This window comes from Chrysemys picta, chromosome 18 (assembly GCF_011386835.1).
Source record: "Chrysemys picta bellii isolate R12L10 chromosome 18, ASM1138683v2, whole genome shotgun sequence".
Lineage (NCBI taxonomy): Eukaryota > Metazoa > Chordata > Testudines > Emydidae > Chrysemys > Chrysemys picta.
The window spans coordinates 130,294-142,579 of record NC_088808.1 but is presented as its reverse complement, the minus strand read 5'-3'; the positions used below and the strand labels follow the sequence as shown (position 1 = coordinate 142,579).

The 12,286-nt window shown below is 50.1% G+C and overlaps 1 long non-coding RNA gene across 1 annotated transcript; it reads left to right on the top strand.

Moving 5' to 3' along the window:
- Positions 1 to 530: 530 nt before the first annotated feature.
- LOC135976499 (uncharacterized) lies at positions 531 to 9,165 on the top strand. The gene is made up of 2 exons (XR_010593653.1): positions 531 to 669; positions 1,680 to 9,165. It is a non-coding gene; the product is annotated as an uncharacterized LOC135976499 (long non-coding RNA).
- Positions 9,166 to 12,286: the final 3,121 nt, after the last annotated feature.

Here is a 12,286-nt window from a genome sequence, read left to right as displayed (position 1 = left end):
AGACCAGCAGGACGGTGTGGGGTCCCTTCCACTTCTCTTGGAGAGGCTCGTCCTTCCAGGTCCGAACAAGTACGGAGTCACCTGGCTGCAAGGAGTGGATCAGGGCATCCAGCGGGAGAGGCTGCAAATCTTTGGTATACCTGTGGAGAGAACAAAGAACAGCAGACAGAGAGCACATGTACTGAGATAAGAAACCACAGCCTACCTCCCACTCCCCTGCCAGAACCGGTGTACCGTTCATAGGCCATGCCCTTCCAAACATAATCTTGAAGGGACTGAGCCCTAACCTGCCCTTTGGGAGAGCACGAATGCGGAGCAAAACAAGGGGTAGAGCATCAGGCCACTTAAGAGAAGCCTCTTGGCAGACCTTTGAGAGGTGCCGCTTAAGTGTCTGATTTGTGCGTTCCACCACCCCACTGGCCTGCGGTCGCCATGGAGTGTGGAGCTTCCAGGGCATCCGATATCTTCTGAACAACTTGGGATGTGAAGTGTGTTCCATTGTCAGATTCCATCCACTGGGGGAGTCCGAAGTGGGGAATGATCTCCTTAACAAACTTAAGAGCCACCGTTTTGGCAGTGTTGTTACGACATGGGAAGGCTTCAGGCCATCCGCTGAAGCGATCCACTAAGACGAGAAGGTATCTGAATCCTTGGGTCCGGGGGAACTCAGTAAAGTCTATTTGCCACACTAGTCCTGGGCCTGGGTGTAAGGGGACTGTTGCCCCCTTACTAACATTCAGTGGGGGTGTTTTGGTTGCTAGCTCCCAGCACCAAAAGGGGAGGGGTCGATGGGAAATCAGGACCCTGAGACTGACAGTCCCCAGGAACAATGGGGAGAGGCCAATGCTCCAGATCAGCCTGATTGACAGGGCAGGCAGGCTAATCAGAGAGTCAGGAGGCCGGGGGGGGGTCCTGTCCTCCGTGTGAACTGGAATGGCCTGAGTCAGACAGAGTGGGGCCGAGCTAAGGAGAGAGCAGGGGCCCGAGCTGAGCTGCTGGGAGCAGAGCTGCAGCCCCAAAGAAAAGAGCACAGCCCAGAGAGAGCAGAGCTGCCCTGGGAGCAGAGCTGTAGCAACCAGAGCCAGAGGGGCCAGACAAGCAGCCAGGAAGCAGGTCAGAGCTGGGAGCAGAGTCACAGAAGCAGCCTGCAGAGCAGAGCTGTCCTGGGGGCAGAGCTGCAGCAACCAGAGCCAGAGAGGCCAGAGAAGCAGCCCAGGGAGCTGAAGGCAGAGCAGCAGCAGCAGCCGTGCTGACGCAGAGTGGAGCTGGAGCCGGGGCTGGAGCAGTCCGGAGCTGGGTCTGGGGCAGTCCGGAGCCGTGTGCAGTCCGAGTGCGGTGAGCAGCTGGGGAGAGTGAGGGGGACCCTGGGCAGTGGGCCCAGCACAGGGAGACGCCTCAGCCAAGAGGCCTTGCAGGCCAGACTTGCAGGGGGATCATAACCCCGACCGGGTGGGGGCGACGCTGGGAAGAAGGGTCCTGCCACCTAGAGCCTGAGAGCGTGTGGACACCGCCAGAGCAAGTGTCCAACCCACAGCGTCCCTGCAGCACAGACAGTACCTGAGAAGCAGGCCTGGGACCTACAAGGAACAGACTGAACTGCCCTGACGTTCCAGAGACACTGTTTGTAATGTTCCCTGCCACAGAGCGGGGTGATGTGTTTTCCTTTAACCTTTCCCCAGAGGGCACAACGGTGCAACGCGCTTGATTAGTGGAGAAACAGCTGCGGGCAACGGTGCAGAACCGGACCCTTGGATAAGGTAGGAACAGTCCAGTGGGGACTTTACCTGTTTTGACCTGGGGACGCCCAGTGTCTCCCTAGAGTATGGGGCAGGGACAGAGTACTGCAGGCAGGGCAAGGTGTACGCCCTTAGAATTCATTCTGGTGAACTGGAAAGTGTTTGGATCGGATCCGTTGATTAAAAGTAAATTAAAAAGATTCTGTACAGTAGACTGGCCTCAATATCAGCTAGAGGACCAGGAAAGGTGGCCACCGGAGGGATCACTTAATTATAATACGATCCTTCAATTGCTTTTGTTTTGTCAGCGTACGGGTAAATGGAATGAACATATGTATGTACAGTTGTTTATGTTGTTAAGAGATAGATCAGATCTTTTGCAAAAGTATAATTTGACTCCGACAGGTTCGGTAGTAACTATTGTTAGGGTATGTCTACACTACGAAATTAGTTCGAATTTATAGAAGCCGGTTTTATTGAAATCGGTTGTATACAGCCGATTGTGTGTGTCCACACAATAAAATGCTCTAGGTGCTCTAGTCGGCGGACCGCGTCCACAGTACGAGGCTAGCGTCGACTTCCGGAGCATTGCACTATGGGTAGCTATCCCACAGCTATCCCACAGTTCCCGCAGTCTCTGCCGCCCCTTGGAATTCTGGGTTGAGATCCCAATGCCCGGATGATGCAAAACAGTGTCGCGGGCGGTTCTGGGTACATGTCAGGCCCCTCCCTCCCCCGTCACAGCAACGGCAGACAATAGATTCGCGCCTTTTTACCTGGGTTACCTGGGTTACCTGTGCAGACAACATGGAGCCCGCTCAGCTCAGCTGAGCTCACCATCACCATATGTCCTCTGGGTGCCGGCAGAAGTGGGACTGCATTGCTACACAGCAGCAGCTGCTAACTGCCTTTTGGCGGTAGACGGTGCAGTAGACTGGTAGCCTTCATCGGCGATCTGGGTGCTGGCAGCCGTGGGGCTTGCCTTTTGGCAGTAAATGGTGTATTACGACTGTTAGCCATCCTATTACAAGTCGGGTCATCGTACATTAGCAGAGTCTTTCCTGAGCAGCCGATTGTGCAATAGGCCTGAAGACCATCGTCATACACCGCCCGTATTTGCTGCCAAGCACCCAGAAAGATGCCGAGGGCTATCAGTCACGCTGCACCGTCGTCTTAAGATGTAAAAAATAGATTTGCTCTGTATTCATTTGCTTCCCTTTGCTCTGTATTCATTTGCTTCCCCCTCCCTCCGTCAAATCAACGGCCTGCTAAACCCAGGGTTTTCAGTTTAATCTTTGGGGGGGACCAGTCTGTGACAGTTGTTTGTGTCTCTCCCTGATGCACAGCCACCGTTCTTTATTTTAATTCCCTGTGCCTGTACGCCATGTCGTCACTCGGCCCCCCTCCCTCCTTCCCCTAGTCCGTCAGATACTATGTTTGCGCCACAGCTCAGAGAGCCGAGAAGCGGTTCGCGCCTTTTCTTTGAATTCTGGGTTGAGATCCCAATGCCCGGATGATGCAAAACAGTGTCGCGGGCGGTGCTGGGTACATGTCGTCAGGCCCCTCCCCCCTCGTCACAGCAACGGCAGACAATACATTCGCGCCTTTTTACCTGGGTTACCTGTGCAGACAACATACCACGGCAAGCATGGAGCCCGCTCAGCTCAGCTGAGCTCACCGTCAGAAACCCCCCCCCCCCCCCGGTTGTAATGGCAGAGTCGGTGTCCCCTTCGGCTCCAACACCCCCACCGTATAAAGATAGGGTGCCTCAGGTCTCAGAGATTGCCCCCTCGGTGGGATTCTATCCATTAATTACTGAGACTCGGATAGCCCGTCCTGGAGCAGAACATCGCCAAGCCACTACAATGCAGGTTTACACTCATGTGCCTTTTAACCCAGTGGACCTAGCAGCTTTTAAGGCACAGGCAGGGGAATTCTCTACGAATCCAAGCAAGTTTATCTCGGTCTTTGAAGGGTGTCTGGCTAGCCATAAGCCTGACTGGGATGACTGTAATGTCCTTATGCGGACCCTGCTGTCTGAGGTGGAGCGTAATCAGGTTGTGTCTAAGGCACGAGAGGAGGCACAGCTTAGACATGAGGCAAACGCAGCAAACGTTCCTGTTGCTGCAGTTCAGGTCCCTACAGCAGACCCCCGGTGGAATCCCAGCTTGCTGGCGGATCTGACCTGTCTCACTGTATACAAGGAGCTCCTATTCCATGGTCTCCAACACTCAGCTGTCCGACATAACAATTGGGCTAAGCGTTATGAGCTAGTACAGGAGCCAAAAGAGAGTCCGGTTGCTTTTCTGCAGCGTATTCGGGATACTATCAGGCAAACTACTAATGCAAACCCTGATGATCAGGCTACTGAGGCAATTATAAAGGGTATCTTTACCAGCCATGCCGCCCCTGATATTAAAAGGAAATGCAGAAAAAGGAGGATTTGATGGGCATGACAATGGCACAGATTTTGGAAACTGCAAACAGGGCTTACAGCCTTAGGGAGGGAGAAAAGGAAAAGAGGCAAGTGAAAATGATGGTTGCAGCAGTACAGGCTGGTGGCAGGGGAAGATTTCAGGAAGGTGGAAGGGGCCGGGGAATGTGGGCGTGTGCGCCTTGGCTCACAGGAAAGGCGTCTGGGTCGCAACCAGTGTGCCATGTGCCGAAAGGAGGGACATTGGAAAAATGAGTGCCCCGAAAGGGAAGGTACCCCTATGATGGCAGCGGAGGATCAAGAATAGGGGTGTCAGGGGAGACGTACTATCCTGCCCCCGGAACCCCGAGTAAAAATGCGGGTGGGAGATTCAGACATAGACTTTTTAATAGACTCTGGAGCTGCACGAACTGCTGTAAACCAACCCCTGCAGCTGCCTGTGGCAGATTCCCTCACTGTGGTGGGAGCCACAGGGAAAGGAACTAAGTGCCCAGTATATGCCCCAGCGGAATGTGCTTTGGGAAACAGAACTCTATCTCACAAACTGGTTTACCTCCCCGATTGTCCGACGCCACTATTAGGACGGGATCTGCTTTGTCGCTTAGGTGCCACCTTGCATTTCACTCAAGATGAAATAAGCCTCACCTTACCTCCAGAGAATGCCTGGATAATGACACTTGCAATTGAGCCCTCAGCCATGCAAGCCCCAGAGTGGAGTCAATGGGAGAAGCGGGTTTTTCCTCTGGTATGGGCATCAGGGATTCCAGGAAAGGCAGCCCATCATACTCCTATTACTGTTCAGCTCTTGCCAGGAAAAGGTCCAGTGCGAATTAAGCAGTATCCGATCAAAAGGGAAGCCAGAGAGGGATTGCAGGAAACTATAGACCAGTTCCTAAAGTGCGGGGTACTTTGAGAATGCCAGTCAGCTTGGAACACTCCTATCTTGCCTATACAAAAGCCCAATGGCACATACCGGCTGGTCCAGGACCTGAGAGCGGTTAATGAGCGGGTTAAGACTCTACACCACCTTGTTCCAAATCCGTATACACTGTTGGCTTCTATAGGGGGGCAGTACACCCATTTTTCAGTCCTGGATTTAAAGGATGCTTTCTTCACGATTCCGGTTGACCTCCAGTCTCAGGAGATTTTCTCCTTCGAATGGGAGGACAAAAAGAGGGTTTGAAAGCAGCTTTGCTGGACAGTGCTGGTTCAGGGATTTAAAAATTCCCCCACCCTTTTCAGCCAGGCCCTGGCTAGAGACTTGGAGGAGTGGGACAATGAGGACAAAGTCCTCCTCCTGCAATATGAGATGGATGACTTGTTAATTGCTGCAGTGGGTCTAACCTCTTGCCTTAAAGCCACTGTGAGCCTCCTGAACTTTGTTGGACTTCGAGGATATCGAGTAGCACAGAGTAAGGCTCAAATTGCCCTTCCAGAAGTTCACTACTTAGGATTTTATATAAGGCAGGGGGAACGTCAGCTGTCAAACGAAAGAAAGGAAGCTATCTGCCAAATTCCTATCCCAAGCAATTGTAAACGGCTCAGGGCATTTCTGGGTATGGCAGGCTTCTGTAGGATATGGATCCCAGAGTTTGGACTGTGGGCTAAACCCTTGTATGAATGTGTTAAGGGCGCTCCCATCATGATCATGACCCCTTTTACTGGTCCTCAGAAGCCGACAAGGCATTTAAGGTTTTAAAAAGGAAACTGATGGAAGCTCCAGCCCTGGGTCTGCCAGACCTCTCTAAGCCATTCCAACTGTATGTCCATGAAAGGAAAGGGGTGGCCCTGGGAGTGCTTACTCAGTTATTAGGCACCTGGAAACGTCCCGTGGCATATTTCTCTAAACAACTGGATCAAGTTGCTAAGGGATGGCCGGCATGTTTGCGAGCAGTCGCAGCAACTGCTCTAATGCTTGGGGAAGCTGAGAAATTGACACTGGGAGGAGCTGTGCAAGTGTATACTCCCCACATGGTTCAAGCCCTGCTGGATACTAAAGGTGGTCTCTGGCTTACACAGGCTCGAGTTGCTCGGTATCAGGCAAAGCTTGTAGAAAATCCTGAAGTTACCTTACAGACCTGTCCCTCCCTTAATCCAGCTACCCTGTTTCTGGAGACAGAGGAGCAGGAACATGACTGTTTGGAGGTCATAGATGCCCAATATTCTAGCCGCCCAGACTTGAAAGATCAACCTCTCCTGAATGCTGATTATGAGTGGTATACGGATGGCAGTAGCACAGTTGTAAATGGGCAAAGGAGGGCTGGCTATGCTATTGTATCTCTCCATGAAACTGTGGAAGCAGAGAGTTTACCTGCTGGGACATCAGCCCAGCTGGCTGAATTGGTAGCCTTAACTCGTGCACTTGAACTGTCAAAAGGGAAAAGAGTTAACATTTTTACTGATTCCAGATATGCCTTTGGAGTACTACATGCCCATGCTGGTCTATGGAAGCAACGAGGAATATCGACAGCGCAAAACTCTCCTGTCAAACATGGACCCCAGATTCTCCGGCTTTTAGATGCGGTACAGCTCCCCACAGTGGTAGCAGTGGTATATTGCAAGGCTCATCAAAAGGGAGATCAAGATGTGGCCAGAGGTAATGCTAGGGCGGATAGGGAAGCTAGGCGAGCTGCTACCCTGGAACCACTAGAAGCGGAAGATGCCCATATGCATGTCCTCATCCCATCAGTGGGTGAGCTCCCGACTCCTCAGTACTCCGGCGAAGAAAGTATCAGGGGGTAGCCGTGTTAGTCTGTATCTACAAAAGATAGAAAGAAAGAAAGAAAGAAAGAAAGAAAGAAAGAAAGAGATCTGGCCGACAGACTCGGTCTCCAGGAGAAAGGGGGGTGGTTCCACTCCCTGGAAGGAAAGATCCTACTACCAAAGAGCCTAATTCGGTCAGTGCTGCAGAAACTACATCAAACCACTCATGCAGGGAGGGAGGCTCTCTCTCAGCTAATGGGTAAATATTTTTTAACCTCTGGACTTAGGCCTCTGGCCTCCCAGGTGCAGGCTGAATGTTTAGTCTGCCAAAAGAACAACCCTCGACCGGGAGTGTCAGTACTGCCAGCCACTCTGGAGCCTACCCCAGGCCCGGGACTGGTTTGGCAAATAGATTTTACTGAGTTTCCCCGGACTCAAGGATTCAGATATCTCCTCGTCTTGGCTGATTGATTCAGCGGATGGCCTGAAGCCTTCCCATGCCGTAACAACACTGCCAAAACAGTGGCTCTTAAATTTGTCAAAGAGATCATTCCTCGCTTCGGACTCCCCCAGTGGATGGAATCTGACAAGGGAACACACTTCACATCCCAAGTCATTCAAAAGATATCGGATGCCCTACAGATCCCCTGGAAGCTTCACACGCCATGGCGACCGCAGGCCAGTGGGGTAGTGGAGCGTACAAATCAGACACTTAAGCGGCACCTCTGAAAGGTTTGCCAAGAGGCTTCCCTTAAGTGGCCTGATGCTTTGCCCCTTGTTCTGCTCCGCATTCGCGCTCTCCCTAAGGGTAGGTTAGGGCTCAGTCCCTTCGAGATTATGTTTGGAAGGGCATGGCCTATGAATGGTACACCGGTTCTGGCAGGGGAGTGGAAAATGGGGTGTGGCTTCTTATCTCAGTACATGTGCTCTCTGTCTGCTGTTCTCTGTTCTCTCCACAGGTATACCAAAGATTTGTAACCTCTCCCGCTGGATGCCCCGATCCACTCCTTGCAGCCAGGCGATTTCGTACTCGTCCGGACCTGGAAGGATGAGCCTCTCCAAGAGAAGTGGAAGGGACCCTACACCGTCCTGCTGGTCTCCCATATAGCAGCAAAGGTTGAGGGACACAAAAACTGGATTCATCACTCTCGTCTGAAAGCAGTGCCTGCTCCTGAACGGTGGACCGTCCAGCCTGCAGAGAAGACTGCCAGCGGCGATTTGGGACTTAAGCTGTTATTCAGACGACAGTAGTGTCTGCTGGGAATGCCCTGTGATCTCTTTGGACAGTCACAGCGCACTCCCTGCAAGACCTCTGTGCGTTGGTTGTGTTTGTTTTCACAGGACCGGCCTAACCTGGTGGCCTGGTCCCTTTTGTTTTTAATCTGCTTGCTATTGGTAATTGTTATTTTGTGGGTATTTGGGGAATTGTGATTGTTAGGCCCTAGGATCACCTGCCCAATATGAGTTCAGATCCAGCATCTGCCATAGTGGTGCTCTTTGCCATAGGGACACTCCTCTTGTTAACTCCCGTTTCCCCCCAGGCACGTGCGGGATGGAAAGGAATCCCTACTAACTTAGAGACAAACACATATGAGTCCCTGAAGGTTTGCTTTGCCCAAGAGTTTAACCTCCCCAACTGCTGGGTATGCTCCCAAATCCCACACCATGCTGCAGGGTTACCCTGGAGGGTGGTTCCCCAGAAATCCCAGCATTCTCTCTCATTGAGAACCCCAGCTCCATGGCACTCAATTGTATCTTGTCTATAGAATATGAGAAAACTCAGCCAAAAGCTTGTTGAGTATTCTCAAAGGAGGGAACTGTTGGGGTTACTATGCCTGCCTGAGCCAGAGTTCTTCCATGTTTAAACTCTGTCCTTCCATGTTTAACTCTAATCGACCTTAACAACCAAGGACAGGAATTGGAATGTGTAAATAGCCAGTTAGCAATTACGACCTTGCTCATATTCGGTACCAAACAATAATGATGAGGTTTGCATGTTTCTAGCTGGGGAAGGGGTAATAAACTAAGGGTAAACAGGACCAAATAACTGTTTAGGGAGAAGTTACTAACAAGCTAGATTTATAGCCCTAGAATGATTTAGTTGCTTAAATGTATAAACATGCCTTCGGTAGAGAGGGGAGGGGGAGTAGAGGAGGGGTGGTAGAGAAGGGGGGCTTAGTTGTAAAATGTATAAAGAAGAGAGAAACTGTTTTTGCTGGTGTGCTCGATTTGAGACTTGCCTGTCTCCTTGCACCACTTTGAGATCGCAAATAAACTTTGATTGTTTCTCCACCCCGGTATGTTTATTGGCGTAAAGCACTCCGGGCACTGTTGCTGTGGGTTAGTTAATGTCTGTGCAGCACGCTGAGCTGGGAGAGTGCTCAGGAGAGAGCAGTGCCAACAGAGGTCCTGGCCAGGTGCTACAGGGTCTGCTCTGGCTGCTGGTAGGGCCTGAAGATTTTGACCTAACTATTTGAAAGACACTGCCCTCTCCGGCCCACAGTGAGATCAGCAGGGGTGCTTGACTGTACAACAGTGAGGGAAGCACTCACAGAGCTACAAGGACATATCCCCCCTTAGTCATCTCTTTTCCAAGCTGAAAAGTCCTAGTCTTATTAATCTCTTCTCATATGGCAGCTGTTCCATACCCCTAATCATTTTTGTTGCCCTTTTCTGAACCTTTTCCAATTCTAATATATCTTTTTTGAGATGGGGCTACCACATCTGCACATAGTATTCAAGATGTGTGCGTACCATGGATTTATATAGCGGCAATATGATATCTTTTGTTTTATTATAAGAAATATCTATTATTTCTTGATTCCTGACATTCTGTTCGCTTTTTTGACTGCTGCTGTACATTGAATGGTTTTCAGAGAACTATCCACAATGACTCCAAGATCTTTCTTGAGAGGTAACAGCTGACTTAGACCCCATCATTTTATATGTATAGTTGGGATAATGTTTTCCAGTTTGCATTACTTTGCATTTATCAACACGGAATTTCATCTAGCATTTTGTTGCCTAGTCACCCAGTTTTGTGAGATCCTTTTGTAGCTCTTCACAGTCTGCCTGGGACTTAACTATCTTGAGTAGTTTTGTATTCTCTGCAAATTTTGCCACCTCACTGTTTACCCCTTTTTCCAGATCATTTATGAATATGTTGAATAGGACTGTTCCCAGTACTGGGGAACACCACTATTTACCTCTCTCCAGTCTGAAAACTGACCATTTATTCCAACCCTTTGTTTCCTATCTTTTAACCTGTTCCCAATCTAGGAAAGGATCTTCCCGCTAATCTCAGGACAGCTTACTTTGCTTAAGAGCCTTTGGTGAGGGACCTTGTCAAAGGCTTTATGAAAATCTAAGCACACTATATCCACTAGATTCCCCTGTGATGGTGCACTCCTTATGATGTTATGAAAATATGCTAATGAGTGTCTCTTGTAAGGTATCATTACGAAGTTTATAATCTACTGAGTGTGGTCATCCTATTTGTATAAATTTATCATTCTTGTTATCTGAAACTAGACATATGAAATATAACTCTGAGGTCCTATTGTAATTATGCAAAGTGTGGGCCATTAATGGTGGCTAGGACTCTTGATGGCTCCTATTAACCAGGACAAATTGGTTGTAAATGGTTCTGTTTACTTGTAAGTCTCCCTGTGTGCTGGCAAATGGGTAATGAAAGCTTACAGTGACATGTGATTATGTCAGCTGAACTGGAATCCATTTTTAAACTGGTGCTTTTCCATTTAGAAGAGGGGTGGGAACCCAGAGAGGGACAAAGGATTCCCACTTGGTGTAAAGGACATATAAGGGGGTAGAAGAGAACAAAGGGGGCTGCAGTCATGAGAAATCCCCTAGTTACCACCTGAGCTGGAATAAGGACTGTACCGGGGGAAAAGATTGGGCCCAGGCTAGGAAGGCAAGCAAGTGCATGCCTGGGGCGGCAAGCCGCGTGGGGCAGCCTGCCGGTCGCTGTGAGGGTGGCTGTCAGGCTGCCTTCGGCGGCATGCCTGCGGGAGGTCCACCGGTCCCGCGGCTTCGGCAGTAATTCAGCGGCGGGCACGCTGAAGGCGCGACACCGGTGGACCTCCCACAGGCATGCCACCGAATCCGCGTGGCCCCGCCAAAAGCCGCCTGACTGCCGTGCTAGGGGTGGCAAAAACTATAGAGCCGGCCCTGCGTCCAGTCTGTGAAAAAAGCCTATCGAAACATCTCTGAGGGTGAGATTTATCTCTATTCAGTTTTCTTGCTGTATTAGGCTTAGACTTACGTGTTTTATTTTATTTTGCTTGGCAATCCACTTTGTTCTGTTTGCTTGGTAATCCACATTAACACCACCCTATACCAAAAACCCACCGACCGCTACGCCTACCTTCATGCCTCTAGCTTCCACCCCGGTCACACCACACGATTCATCGTCTATAGCCAAGCACTGAGGTACAATCGCATCTGCTCCAACCCCTCAGACAGAGACCAACACCTACAAGATCTTCACCAAGCATTCTCAAAACTACAATACCCACACAAGGAAATAAAGAAACAAATCAACAGAGCCAGACGTGTACCCAGAAGCCTCCTGCTACAAGACAAGCCCAAAAGAGAAACCAACAGAACTCCACTGGCCATCACCTACAGTCCTCAGCTTAAACCTCTCCAACGCATCATCAGTGATCTGCAACCCATCCTGGACAATGATCCCTCACTTTCACAGACCTTGGGAGGCAGGCCAGTCCTCGCCCACAGACAACCTGCCAACCTTAAGCATATTCTCACCAGCAACCACGCACCGCACCATAACAACTCTAACTCAGGAACCAACCCATGCAACAAACCTCGATGCCAACTCTGCCCACATATCTACACCAGCAACACCATCACTGGACCTAACCAGATCAGCTACAACATCACCGGCTCATTCACCTGCACGTCCACCAATGTTATATATGCCATCATGTGCCAGCAATGCCCCTCTGCTATGTACATTGGCCAAACTGGACAGTCACTACGCAAGAGGATAAATGGACACAAGTCAGATATCAGGAACGGCAATATACAAAAACCTGTAAGGAGAACACTTCAGCCTCCCTGGCCACACAATAGCAGATGTAAAGGTAACCGTCTTACAGCAAAAAAACTTCAGGACCAGACTCCAAAGAGAAACTGCTGAGCTCCAGTTCATTTGCAAATTTTACACCATCAGATCAGGATTAAACAAAGACTGTGAATGGCTATCCAACTACAGAAGCAGTTTCTCCTCCCTTGGTGTTCACACCTCAACTGCTAGCAGAGCAACTCACCCTCCCTGATTGAACTAACCTCGTTATCTCCACACTGATTTATACCTGCCTCTGGAGATTTCCATTACTTGCATCTGAAGAAGTGAGGTTCTTACCCAAGAAAG